Here is a 13,107-nt window from a genome sequence, read left to right as displayed (position 1 = left end):
GGCCGGAGGTGGAATCGAACCCGCACCCTCCTAACTGTGAGGCGGACGTGCTACCCAGTGCGCCACCGAGCCGCCCATATACATATATACATATATATATATATATATATATATATATATATATATATATATATATATATATATATATATATATATATATATATATATATATATATATATATATATATATGCATATGGCAAAGCCCATATGAGGTCATTTCAGCACTCTCAATAGCAGCAAATTAGTTTCATGTTCCAACAAGCCATAGATGATACGGTATGAAAGTGAGGCCACGGCGATGTCAACACAAATTCACAGAAACAATTTCGAACATAACTGCGGCACTAAACCGACACAGTAAGACCACAAGAGTATTATTTGATCTTGCTAATTTCTGCATCGACTCTGCACGTCTCCGCATGTGGACTCAGCAAGCCCGTCTGCACATTTAATTTGCACACATGGAAATGCAAGCATGCACAAACAGGCAAATGTATCTCTTTTGACGAAGCACCTGTCAAAGCTGTCAGGTGTGCTGAATGCAAAGACATGTGCTAACATTACTGCTTGGTTTTCTATAAATACGCTAGATTATTAATGTAGTTTCCAAACAGTGCAGGCTGAAAAGCAATATGGCGTCATTCTGTTGTATTGGCTTTCAAATGTGATCTGTAAACAGTCAGATTATCGCGCTTACATTGGGCTTTTCCATTCGTGGATTTGATTATTTACAATGTAGACTTTCAATATTTGCTCAGTTTGCATTGCTTGTTTTTGCATTGGTTGACTGTGTCATTTCTTTGCTTCTCTTGCCCAAACCAATCAGTTCCTCCCATCCTGTCGGCTTCTTCTCAGCTGTGCTTCGTTCCGTCAATTAATCTGAGCCTATTTAGCTCTCCTGCGTTTGCTTTTAGCTTGATCGGTTCATGGTGTGTGTCCAGTTTAGCCAGGTGCTTTTTTGTTGCTGCGCTAGCCCCAGCTTGTTCTGTTTTTGTTGTTTGCATGCTTTATTGGTTCCATCTGCGTCACCACAAATGTATTATAGTGCCATCAAAGTGAGTTTACAAATTAAGAATGCTGCTTAGATGTGGAAGGAGAATAGATTCTCCTCTATATCGGGTGATATGCTGGACATATCTTCCCTATTTTGTGCCCTCAATATACGTATCTCACAATGAATCTTGAAAAGTAGTGAATCATGGATGATCAAAGCTTTAGGATATGGATGAATAATAAAATAAATATAGAGTCGTTCCTTTTTAGAGTATTAAACATAACAAATGTTGGGTTACTAGTCCATAATTTAAAATTTCTATGTAATGATTAAGGAGTAGGCAATGAGTAATTTATTCCAAACATTATCTCAACATATTGAACAATGCATCGAGAATAATAGCGGACAACAACTAGTAAAGCAATAATTCCCATGATGCATTGTGCTAATACGGAAACAAGAGAAAAAATGGCACACATGCTTTTGAATTCTGAGTTCCAGTAACCTCCAGATTTTAGTTTTCCTCCACCAACAGCTATCGTAACCCAGAGGTCACACACCGACCTTTCACCTCTCTGCTGAGCCCACACCAAACAGCTCAGCTGGTTCACTTAACACCAGATGTGCTGCGTCCGTTCACATTTTTTTAAGACCATCAATGCATATTTTTTCAGGAGAATCAAACAAGCCAGGAGCAGCAAGGGTGACAAATCAACAATATGAGACAATACAAAAAGGACTGGAGTGGTGAAGTCAACCACTTGCCTTATAGCAGGGGTCACCAAGTTTGGTCCTCGTTGGTGCCAATCTAGCCTGTTTTAGATGCATCCCCACTGCAACACACCTGATTAAAATCATTAGGATCATCCATCCATTTTCTTATCCCCACGGGGTCACGGGCGCATTGGAGCCTATCCCAGCAGTCATCGGGCAGTAAGTGGGGGACACCCTGAACCGGCTGCCAGCCAATCACAGGGCACACAGAGACGAAACAACCATCTGCACTCGCACTCACACAGGGCAGTTTGAAGTGCTCAATCAGTCCACCAGGCATGTTTTTGGGATGTGGGAAGAAACTAGATTGCCCGAAAAAATCTACGCAGGCACGGGGAGAAAATACAAACTCCACACAGGGACTGTGACGTGGACGTGCTCACCAGTGCACCACCGTGCTACCTCACCAGGATTGTTATCAGGCTTAATAGAGCTTGCTGATGAGCTGATCATTTGAATCGAGTGTGCTGTAGTAGGGCTGCACCTAAAACAGGCTGGATTGGCGCCCTTGAGTTTGTGACCCCTGCCTTATGGTGGCCACCCATCACCACTCAGGTAACTGCAGGGCTCACACATAAAAATAAGGTTTCACACTAACATTCGGACCCAAGGACAAGCTAGAGTCTTTTTAAAGGATGAAAAAAAACAGGCACCAGCTCTGTGGATAAATTGCTTGAATGGGGACCAGGTGTGACCACATTGAAGGGTTCTCTGAGCAGGTTATATATATATATATATATATATATATATATATATATATATATATATATATATATATATATATATATATATATATATATATGTGCATAGCAGAGGGACTGGCCGGCAGGTGTTTATCGCTCACAGTCGCTACCAAAGCAATGACACAGAAATAACATGGAAGTTGTTATTACAAAACATTTCAACAGTATAGTAGCAGGGGTTTAGTTCACCAAATATACTTTGACACTCTCTAACTAACGTCCTCCTAGACAAGCTTTTCGGAGCCCTGTTAAGGAGACGTTTACAATTCAAAAAAGAGGGAAAATAAATCTCTCGACATTATAGTATCAGGGGTCTATCTACCAAATAAACTTTGACACTGTCTGACTAACGCCTTCCTAGACAGGCTTTTTGGAGCCCTGTTAAGGAGACGTTTACAATTGAAAAAATGAGGAAGTTGTCATTACAAAATCTCTCAATATTAGAGTCGCAGGACTTAGTCAAGCCAAGCTCGTTCTCCTTCGACATCTCGTCAGTCTTGTGTGTGTGTGTGTGCGCTGGACACGTGCATACAGCTATTGTTCGTGGCAATTGGACTGCCACCACAACTTTTTTAGCTAGTAAATCTTCTTTAGTCACTCTCCAATCATTTAAAGGATATTATTAGTACCGAACATTGGGCAGTGACAGCTGTGCAAATGATGCATTTATTAATTTGAACTGACCAGTAGTGCAATAATTATGAAACAAATCCTATTGACTTCATGTTGGTACTATGGTGGGACATGGAGAGCAAAATATATTTTGTTTTATTTAGTGTAAAAGGTGTATAAAGTTGGAAAACCCCGGCTTTAGTATATATTGTCGTTAGTTTCAGTTAAATATGAATGATCTAGTTGAATTACTGCACAGTTTTTATTGTCTTATCTAAATGCTCTTAAAACTCAGTTGGAATGCATTAACATGCCTCAGACGGAATCGTTTCCCCAAAAAGCTCGAGGCAATTACCCCACGTACGAGATGTTGTTTTGGTAGCCACCGCTGCTGTTAAGGAAACAGTGAGGCAGCTTCGTTGAAAGCCACATGGTGCAAAAAATAACAAGCAGTGCTGAAAATATGTCAGTGCTGACACTTTAGCAAGTTGGGATTTAAATTTCGAGTTTAACTGTAAGGATCAATTGTAACAGGCGATTCATAGTGGCAACATTATAAATCGTTAGATTCATTCACCACAGAGGCTGAATTAAATCATCAAGATGGATGTTTTTTTTTCTCTGTATGAAAGATGTTATCTCTTTAATTCAAAGTCGTTAAGTCATGAAAAGTAATCACACAACACTTCCCGAATTAAAATTCCGCTGCCAACTGGCACTGCCCCAGATGTCAAATTGTCTGGTGGCACCAGTTGATCAAAAGGCCCCGTGGCAACTGTTTATGGAGGCATTGCACAGCAGGGAACGTGTACCATTTTGCTCGACTGCGTCATGCATATAAAATTGCAGTTGGGCTCACTTGCTAAATTGGTACTGCAAGTTTTTATTTGGCTGTAAGTGTGGCCATCAAGTTATACATTCCAGACACTGTTAAAAAGTAATTACGACCTCAAACCGTAGTTACCAAAATACATTTATATGAAGGTGAGTTTTCATTATTTTAAGAACATTGTTTTTTGCAAGCAAGCAAAATGTTTTTTCCATTCAAGATGACACTACAGGGCAAATACAGCTACTTTTCTTATCTCATTTATTGGGTGGAATGTGCAATTGTAGCCGTGAGAGGTTGCTTAAAATTTGGCTATGAGCATGAGGTGAAACAGTCGCAGTTAAATCGACAGTCCAGGTGTGTTGTCACAGCGTGTCCCCTGCCCAGGTGTCCCGTACGTCAGTCGAGACGGCTCACACCTTTCTATCCTCATGTCTTGTTGTTGCTGTGCTAAATCTGACTTGGCAGGTTTGTGCGCGTGGACATGACCTCAATTCTCAATTCTTCTACTTTGATTGTGGCTCGGTAATAAAAAAGAACCGTGGAAACCTAAAAACATTGGACCCAGAGTGAAACTAAGCAAGCTACTTAATCAAACAAAGACATCCATCCATCCATCCATCCATCCATCCATCCATCCATCCATCCATCCATCCATCCATCCATCCATCCATCCATCCATCCATCCATCCATCCATCCATCCATCCATCCATCCATCCATCCATCCATCCATCCATCCATCCAACCCTAAACTTGCACATCAAGCCTATATATTTTGATTTAACTGCATATGAATGGAGCTTTGACTACTGTATTTATATAAATAATGAATGCATATTTTGTCCACTACTAGATAGATGTTGGAGCTCATTTTCTCTCTTTAGACTCCCCTCCCACCCCCCTCCCACGCAAGCATAGGGAAAACTGTAATTCAGCTTCAAAGGAAACCTGAGCTGGTCATGAATAATGATAGACATCTTTGTCTGCACTGGAAAACTGTCCATCTGCCTTCCATTCAAACACCAGTTTGTGTTTACTGTATTTGGGGTTTAAAAAAAAAAAAAAATCCGTGATCATAGAAACAGCTCAATAAACAAATATTGATGGAAAATTAAGCAATTCACCTTGCAATTTACTTTGAACACAAGTGCTGGAGCATTACATGTAGACAGATAACAGTACTCACAGGCATATATTCTTTATCCTGTATGATAAAATGACAAATATTACGGCATCTTTCTGAGTTACCTACGGTAGAAATAGAAGCATTTTTTGTGACGTGTAAGATTAAAAAAGTCTCCAATATGTATTGTGTCCTAAAGTAAAATACATTCCAAACGTCAGTTTGACCTTTCGTATGACCAAAATAAATGTTAAAAATCAACCCCGAAAGTTCATCTTAGAAATAAATTGACAAGGAATTTTACTAGTTTGTTTCAAAAAAGTAAAATGTCATTTTTACAATTGCCACTTTTTTTAACACTGTCACAAACAATTGAATTATTTACATTCTATTTAATTGTATTATTCCTTTATGTTTTTATAAAATACTTTAAAAAAGGGAGAGTGGTATTTGTTCCATATTAACACAAACAAACATGTTTGTTTTTAAGGTGGAAGCTGGAACAGATTAATGACATTTCCATAAATTTCAATGTGGAAAGATGGGTGATGAATAAAACTTGTATATAAGGTACAACTGTATGTACTTAAGAGGTCAGTAGTGGTTGGAGGAGGCCTTTGGTTTGTAATGACTGCTCGAAGATTTATAGTAAATTTGGGTCCTGGTTGACATTCCTCTCCTGTCAAAGCCAAAAAGGAATTCCCTGGTAGGAGTGGCAGGCATGAAGTCTCGCTACACACACACACACGCACACGCACACACGCACACCCGCACACACACACACACACGCACACCCACACGCACACACGCACACACGCACACACGCACCCACACATTCACACACACACACACACACACACACACACACACACACACACACACACACGCACACACGCACGCACGCACGCACGCACGCACGCACGCACGCGCGCACGCACGCACACACACACACGCATGCACGCACGCAAACACACGCACACACACACACACACACGCGCGCGCGCGCACGCTTGTATACACAGAAAGGAACGCATACATCCAGTATACCTGTCAAGGTATAAACAATGACAGTGCCATGGCCCCACCTAGACATGTGTGAGGGGGATCCTCAACGGCATATTTCAGACAGGACATTGGAGCTCATCCCAATCTACAAGCCCTTCGAGGATTGTGTAACATGAGCAGTCAGTCAGTCAGTCAGTCAGTCAGTCAGTCAGTCAGTCAGTCAGTCAGTCAGTCAGTCAGACAGACAGACAGACAGACAGACAGACAGACGGGGGAGAGACAGAAAAAAAAGGGGTGAGAGAGAAAGAAGGTAACCTGATGTCTCGGGGGGTTTTGGAACACTAAGCTGCTTCGAAGTTTGGAGAAGCTCCGTGTTCCTGCCAGTTCTCTCCTAACCAGTCTCTAGTTTGGCAATTTTCACCCTTCAGGTTGTCTTAGCTGTCTGTATATCCAAATTCCAGAAAACAATAACTTCCCCACCCCACCCACTTTTTATCAGTAAGAAATCATATGTTTGAGGTGGAAATTTTCTCTCATCAGCAGAAGGTTCTCGCTGGCCTCAGTGTCAATTCAAAGGCTCCACTTTTACTTAATAACAGGTGTTGAGAAGGTGTAAAGCCAACCTCTAGAAAAACTCACTCCTGCTTTTGACTATCCAAGATCCACACCACGCATGCTTATATTTAAAATGAAAAACTCACCACCCTCTTAGCGCTCCTTCTCTCCCCAGTGAGTGAAAACCTCCAGAAAAAAAGTTATTTTAATATTCCAGCACACTCTCTTGCCAAAATTATCCCAAAGTCCGGTCCTTGCTCCTGATATCACAGCTGTGCATCCAGAGCCAGGGCCATTCACTTCTGTGTGTGTGTGTGTCTCGCTCTCCTACACTCCTGGAAAATGGATTGTTCTAAAACTTTAGTAACAAGAGTCCCAACACCGCTCCCTCCCTGTTGGTGTTCCTCACTGCAGGTCCTAGTGCCGTCTGTTCCCATGTGCTGCCTTATCGAGGAGGTGTGGAGGTGAGAGGTCGTGCTGAGAGGTAGATTATTTTGTTTTACAGAAAAAGCACAAACGTTCAGATGATTTTAAACAATCTTCAGTGAAATGCCCATTTACAAAAGGTAAGCAGATTATAATGTGAAAACGCTGTGGCGAAATCAATGTATTCAATTTGGTGAGTGGCAATGTAAGATGGCCACCGGTGGCTTCACTAAGGCCAGTAAGCGGTATTAGCAGCCCATTCATATATTAACTCTGTGTTTTTTTCCATTAAATATTCTAATGTTTGTTAATTTCAAGTGTACTGCGCAAACAACAACACAAATCTATCTTGCTCCAAGTCTGAATTTACACATTGTTTATATCACCAGAATTACATATTGACTTATTCTCAAACTGCCATAAGAGTCAGTCAATGTATGAAATGCATGTTACTGAAATTTAAAAACAACAAAACCACAATGTCAGAGTTCCCTCTTTTTGCATCAAATGCTTCCCAAGATAATCGCTGGAATCTTAAATGCCTTTCCAGATGGGCAAAGGTAGTGCAGACTGCAACAACTATGCAAGAAATGCGATCCAATATTCATTCCCAACTTCTGCTTGATGGCAAAGCGAAATATGAAAAGTTAACCCACGCACCTCTAAGGGTAAGCTACACCGACCATTTGCACGGACCTCTAGACAACAGTGCCGCTTCTTTCTTACTCTGGCATCTTTATTTTGTCACTTTCCATTGTTTTGCTTCTAAAGTGCTGCTGTCTTGCGCGGCGTCACTTTGACCCGAACCGTATCGTTGTCAGACAGAGCAGGCAGTCATCCCGCCTCGCTTCTCTCTGACAGATAGAAAAATGAGAGAAAGGAAGGATTGTGTGTCAGTGTCATCCCTTTCTCCTCCCCCTTGAGAGAAAAGAATTGCTTCAGTTTCACTTGATATGTTGATGCTGCTTTGGTGTTAATGAAGAAACTTTATTAGGGTGCAAACCTGAAAAAAATAACACAGGTGCTAACTTGAGAGAGGTCTGTCGCTCTTTTTCTTTGAATCTGCTTAAGAATGTTGACCCCTGCATTTGAATTCTAACCCTGGAGAGCATTTACCGAATGCCCCAAGCGTGTCGCTGTCAGATTTGCCAAGGCCCTTGTTATCGGGGCAAGGGCTGAAAGGGACAACCCCCAGACGGTGGACTTTGCCCTCGCACTCGACTCTGAGGGTGTTTCAGGGTGAGGAATGATGAGGGGGGAGGCGGACCAGGCTGGTGGTGGTGCGTCGTACAGGTTTGGAGTGCGCTAAAATGCTCATATTTCAAACTTGGTGTCAGCAAGTCCGCTTCACACGTAGACCTGCACAGAGTTTATCTCCTGTTTTTAATCTCAACACATTTGGACGAGTTGGAAAGGTTGGAGGGCAAACATGTTTGTCAATGGTTTGACATCAAGACTAGGTGCATTAGTGCTTATTCCAGAATATGTTAACTTAATCGTTATCACAGTGCATGCGCATACATGAATTCCCAGCAATAATCAGGATGAGTCATAATCAATTTACTGCTCTATAAATTTGCTCTTGATGCGCTCTAACACTGCATAGCTGTCTTTGAATTTAAGGCCACATCGTATTTATATTCAGGACCTGAAACAATGTCTAATACCTCCATTTTACTTTTTAAGTTTGAGTAAGTTTAAGTTTATGTGATATAGTAAAAAATTCAAAGGCTGCTTAAAAACACTGATTTCACAAAGGGTGGTACTAGGGGGTGGCCATGGCCATCCCTGAAAGTTTATTGGCCACCCCACTGTCACGGTGGGGTGGAGCATGGACCAGGACGACCAAGTGCAGCTTGGACCAGGGTTTATTGGTGAACTCAAAAAAGGCAAACTAACAGACTCGGCAACTGACATGACTTAACAAAACCTAACAACGAGACTGACCAAAAAGACGTGAAACAAAAAGACAGGGTGACATTACCAACGACAGGAACAGGAACCAAGAAGGCATCATGACAGGAACACACAACATAAATACAACACCGAACAACCACAACCAATGATCCGACAGGGAGTGAGGGGCAGACAGGACTTATATACATGACAGGTAACGAGAGGCAGGTGGGAATAATCACACTGATCATGGGCACACAGGAGGGGAGGGGCGAGCACACAGACAGAAACCAAGACAACAGACACATACTGGAGCAGTTGGGGACGAGACATGACACCCACAGCCACAAGCCAGAATACATTGTGTTGAGTCTCTACTAAGTGAAGTGTGAAAAGGGTTTTAAAAAAGAACAATTTGTGCAAAAAGTACATCTACATTCAATAATTTGACTTCAAATTAAGTTCACCTATAAATGTTTTTTTGTTTATTTTTAGATGTTCTCACCCAAAAGACCAAACATGCTTGGTATACCCTTGATTGTTTGGATAGTGTATGTGTGACATCCTGCACATTGTTGGTTTGCCGGGCTTGTCCTCCTACACTCTCGCGGTGGCCAAGTGCTGACGTATCTGGAAGCCTCCTCACTCATTGACTCCACTGTCGCCTTCCTCCCACGGGCTCCCTTTGTAGAATCCCGCTATTGTCCCGTCAAGGACAGCCTGTGGCATGCACAAGCTACAGCCTAGCCCTGCACGCACTCTCACGCACCGTGTGGCATGCAATGGCTGCTGCAGTTTGAACTACTATTTTTACTATAATATGGCGAAAATAAACCCTGGCAAAATATCAACATTGCACATGACATTTTGGCAAATATCTTATGGAGCGCCATGGAAGTTGACAAACGCAATTTGCTTTTTTGGGCCACATAAAATGATGTGGTGGGCCAAATCTGGCCCCCGAGGCTTAAGTTTGAGGCCAGTGGCCTCTTGACCCTGCCAGCACCATTGTAATAAAAAAAGCACTTCACAAATCATGACATCATTCGGATCAGACAATATCCCATCCGATGCAACTACTCCACTAGGGAGCAGGAGTTCAGAAATGTGTCAGTCGAGAAATGTAGACCAAGTCCAGCCACAGATGAGCCATGACCAGGAATCAAGTGACTTTTACAGATTTTGCTGAAAGGGTGTAGCATGAGCCAAGGAAGAAGAGCTCATCAACTTTTGTGAGTGATCCATGAATATCCTACTTTTATAGGCTATGCGCGCTTTGCCTGAAATGTGGCTTTCTCGGATGTTAAACATTCCTGCTTGGCCTGAGTGAGGCGTGGGATTATTGGTGAAATATAACGGGTGAGCAAGGAGAGATGAGAGCAATGGAGAGTTAAAAGAGACACCTGGGGGTTGAACAAAGCAGCAGCTGGTGAGGCTTTACTTCTCCAAAACGTCTTTGCAAGTCTTTGTCAGGGGTTCAACGGTGTTAGTCGATGAACTCCTACATATACAATCACACCTGGGAATTCACATGGACGCTCTTGCTTCCTTATGCTGGAGTAAAAAGGGGAGTAAATGCCCCTGTCATCTTAAAACGGAGACACTTTGTCTTCAGTGTAAAGTGCTGAGTGGTAAACATAACTGACCACATATTCACTTTTTATTCCTTGTTCAACTCTGCAGTCCCATTTTTTGACACAAAGTATGACCAAAAACAACATTCTCAAACTATCCTAATATCTCCTTTTACAAAGCCAAACATCAGCTTCAGCCAGAGGTGATTATGTAATTTCAATCAACTGGAAGGTAAACGAGTTAGCCTTCGTTAGCCTGTTTACTTGCTAGCTTGTTTGTTTGATTAGAAGCACCATTGGCAAATTGTGGCAGGGTTTCTTCTTTCTTGACACCTCTGTCATCACGTTCTGTCACCCTTAAGATATCTAAATAACTTTACCTTAATTGTGATTGCAATAAATGCAATTTCTTTTTTTTAGTTAGCTCCTGCTAGTTTGTTTACTGGCTTGTTTGTTTGATTAAAAGCACCATTGGCAAACTGTGGCAGGGTTTCTTCTTTCTTGACTTGGAATTGACACCTCTGTTACGTCACCTTTTAGATATCGATATTTTTACATTTATTGCAATTCATTCTAATTTAGACCCAGAGTTGAAAATGTTTTGGGAAAACCTAATCTAATGACTCAAAGCAACAGCAAAAGTAACGAACTGAGCCCCACTCCGCTAAATATTTAGAGAGAAGAAAGCATTATCAAAAGCTTTTATTGGCTTTTAGGCTCGTTCTTTTGTCCAGAGCTGTCCTTTGGTGTGCTTAGACTAATGGAGATCAATGTTAGAGTGAGTGTGCACAAGGGATTAGATTAGAAAATAGCGTTGTCACATTCAACATGTCATGAAAATGAGCTCAGCCGGCTCGAGATTTCACGGCCCCGAGTGCATAAAAAAGGTTACACGTGGACTCTAACATGATCCACCTTGAGCGAACTCGTTTTTGTTGTTTATTTACCCGTAACCAAAACACACTGTTTCCTGGAAAAGGCGAAATGCAATGCAGTCATAAACAGAGACATGTAGAATATTCTGTAGAATTTTTCAGATGCTCATGTTGGGCCTGCTTTAGAAACATGCACTCGGAATTACTCTGGAGAGTCTCATAGCAACGTTTTTGGTTCAAATGGCTTTTGTTTGGTGCTGCACTGTATCATGAGCAAAAATCTTTATTTTGCTGCTTATCCTGGTCAGGGTGGCGTGTACGCTGGAGTCTAATGCTGTTGACTCTGGCCAAGAAACAGCATAAACATTGGACTGCTCGCCAGACAACTCGATGTAACGATTATGACTGGAGTTGTTTGTTTCAAAACGTTGCTTTTTTTCCCCAGCTAATCATCTCTAATTTTGACATGGAAAGGATTTGTTTGGACTGTGAGAGAAAACCAGAGCATTTAAACAAAAAGGCCTGAAATACAACTGCTCAATGGAACACCTTAGAGCAAAAAGTTGAGGAAATGCAGAAAGAAAGAAAATGCGTATCATATCGCCGGCTGACTGAGCTCATCACGTATATAAAGTCAAGAGATAACTTTAAGAGGGTTATTTATTTGGTCCATCCCGTGAGAGACATCTTCGTTGAATTTCACTGTATCTGGCACTTGACTTGACGCCACAGTAAGCTGTGGACAGATGTTCCCTTCACACATAGTACAGTTCAGCCGTCTGGTTTTCTTTGGGGCAATTTGCTGTAGCGGACAGCACCAGTGAGCTTTCTCAAATGGCTGGAGTGAAGGTGAGTGAAACAAGTAATTGGAAAAAAATATGGGTGATGAGTGGGGAAGACCTTTCCAATCCGTGGGATATTGAATAAAGACATTTATGGCTCTAGACTGATTACATTCTGTCAACACTGACCATGTGTCATCAGATGAGCTTCGCCTTATTAAAAACCAAATAAAGTGAAGGAAATATCCCTTGTCTGGCCTGCAAGTATATTCTCGTATTCTGGAATTGTATTGAAAGATTGGTTAAAAATCTTCACGATAAGAAATAGAAATGTACAGTATGTATAAAAAGTCTACACACCCCAGTTTGAATACAAGGGTTTGTAATATTAAAATATGAGACGAGATCATTTATTATTATAGTGGAAAAAGGTTTTTTCTTTTTTTTCTTTTGCTTCCTAACAGGTGGCTCGGTGTCGCACTGGGTAGCACGTCCGCCTCACAGTTAGGAGGGTGCGGGTTCGATTCCACCTCCGGCCCTCCCTGTGTGGAGTTTGCATGTTCTCCCCCGGCCCGCGTGGGTTTTCCCCGGGCACTACGGTTTCCTCCCCCATCCTAAAAACATGCTCGGTCGGCCGATTGAGCACTCCAAATTGTCCCTAGGTGTGAGTGTGAGTGCAAATGGTTGTTTGTCTCTGTGTGCCCTGCGATTGGCTGGCAACCGGTTCAGGGTGTCCCCCGCCTACTGCCTGTTGACGGCTGGAATAGGCTCCAGCACACCCGCGACCCCCGTGGGGACTAAGCGGTTCAGAAAATGGATGGATTGTTGCTTACTAACAAACTAATAAAATGCACAGTAGAGCTTTAGCAGTACATTTTACTACCTAACTGACCTGTGGTGTAAAACAAAACTGACCC

The 13,107-nt window shown here is 42.0% G+C and overlaps 1 protein-coding gene across 1 annotated transcript in view; it reads right to left on the bottom strand.

Annotated features, from left to right (window-relative positions):
- Nucleotides 1-7,118, bottom strand: part of ngfa (nerve growth factor a (beta polypeptide)) — a 42,215-nt gene extending 35,097 nt beyond the window's left edge. The window contains exon 1 of the mRNA XM_049754856.2: nucleotides 6,784-7,118. The gene's annotated coding sequence lies outside the window, so the exon portion shown is untranslated. The remainder of the gene's footprint in view (nucleotides 1-6,783) is intronic.
- Between the last annotated feature and the right edge of the window lie 5,989 nt (nucleotides 7,119-13,107).

Source organism: Syngnathus scovelli, chromosome 2, assembly GCF_024217435.2.
Source record: "Syngnathus scovelli strain Florida chromosome 2, RoL_Ssco_1.2, whole genome shotgun sequence".
In the NCBI taxonomy this organism is placed as follows: domain Eukaryota; kingdom Metazoa; phylum Chordata; class Actinopteri; order Syngnathiformes; family Syngnathidae; genus Syngnathus; species Syngnathus scovelli.
Note: the sequence above shows the minus strand (reverse complement) of the source record. Positions and strands in the feature narration are given on the sequence as shown.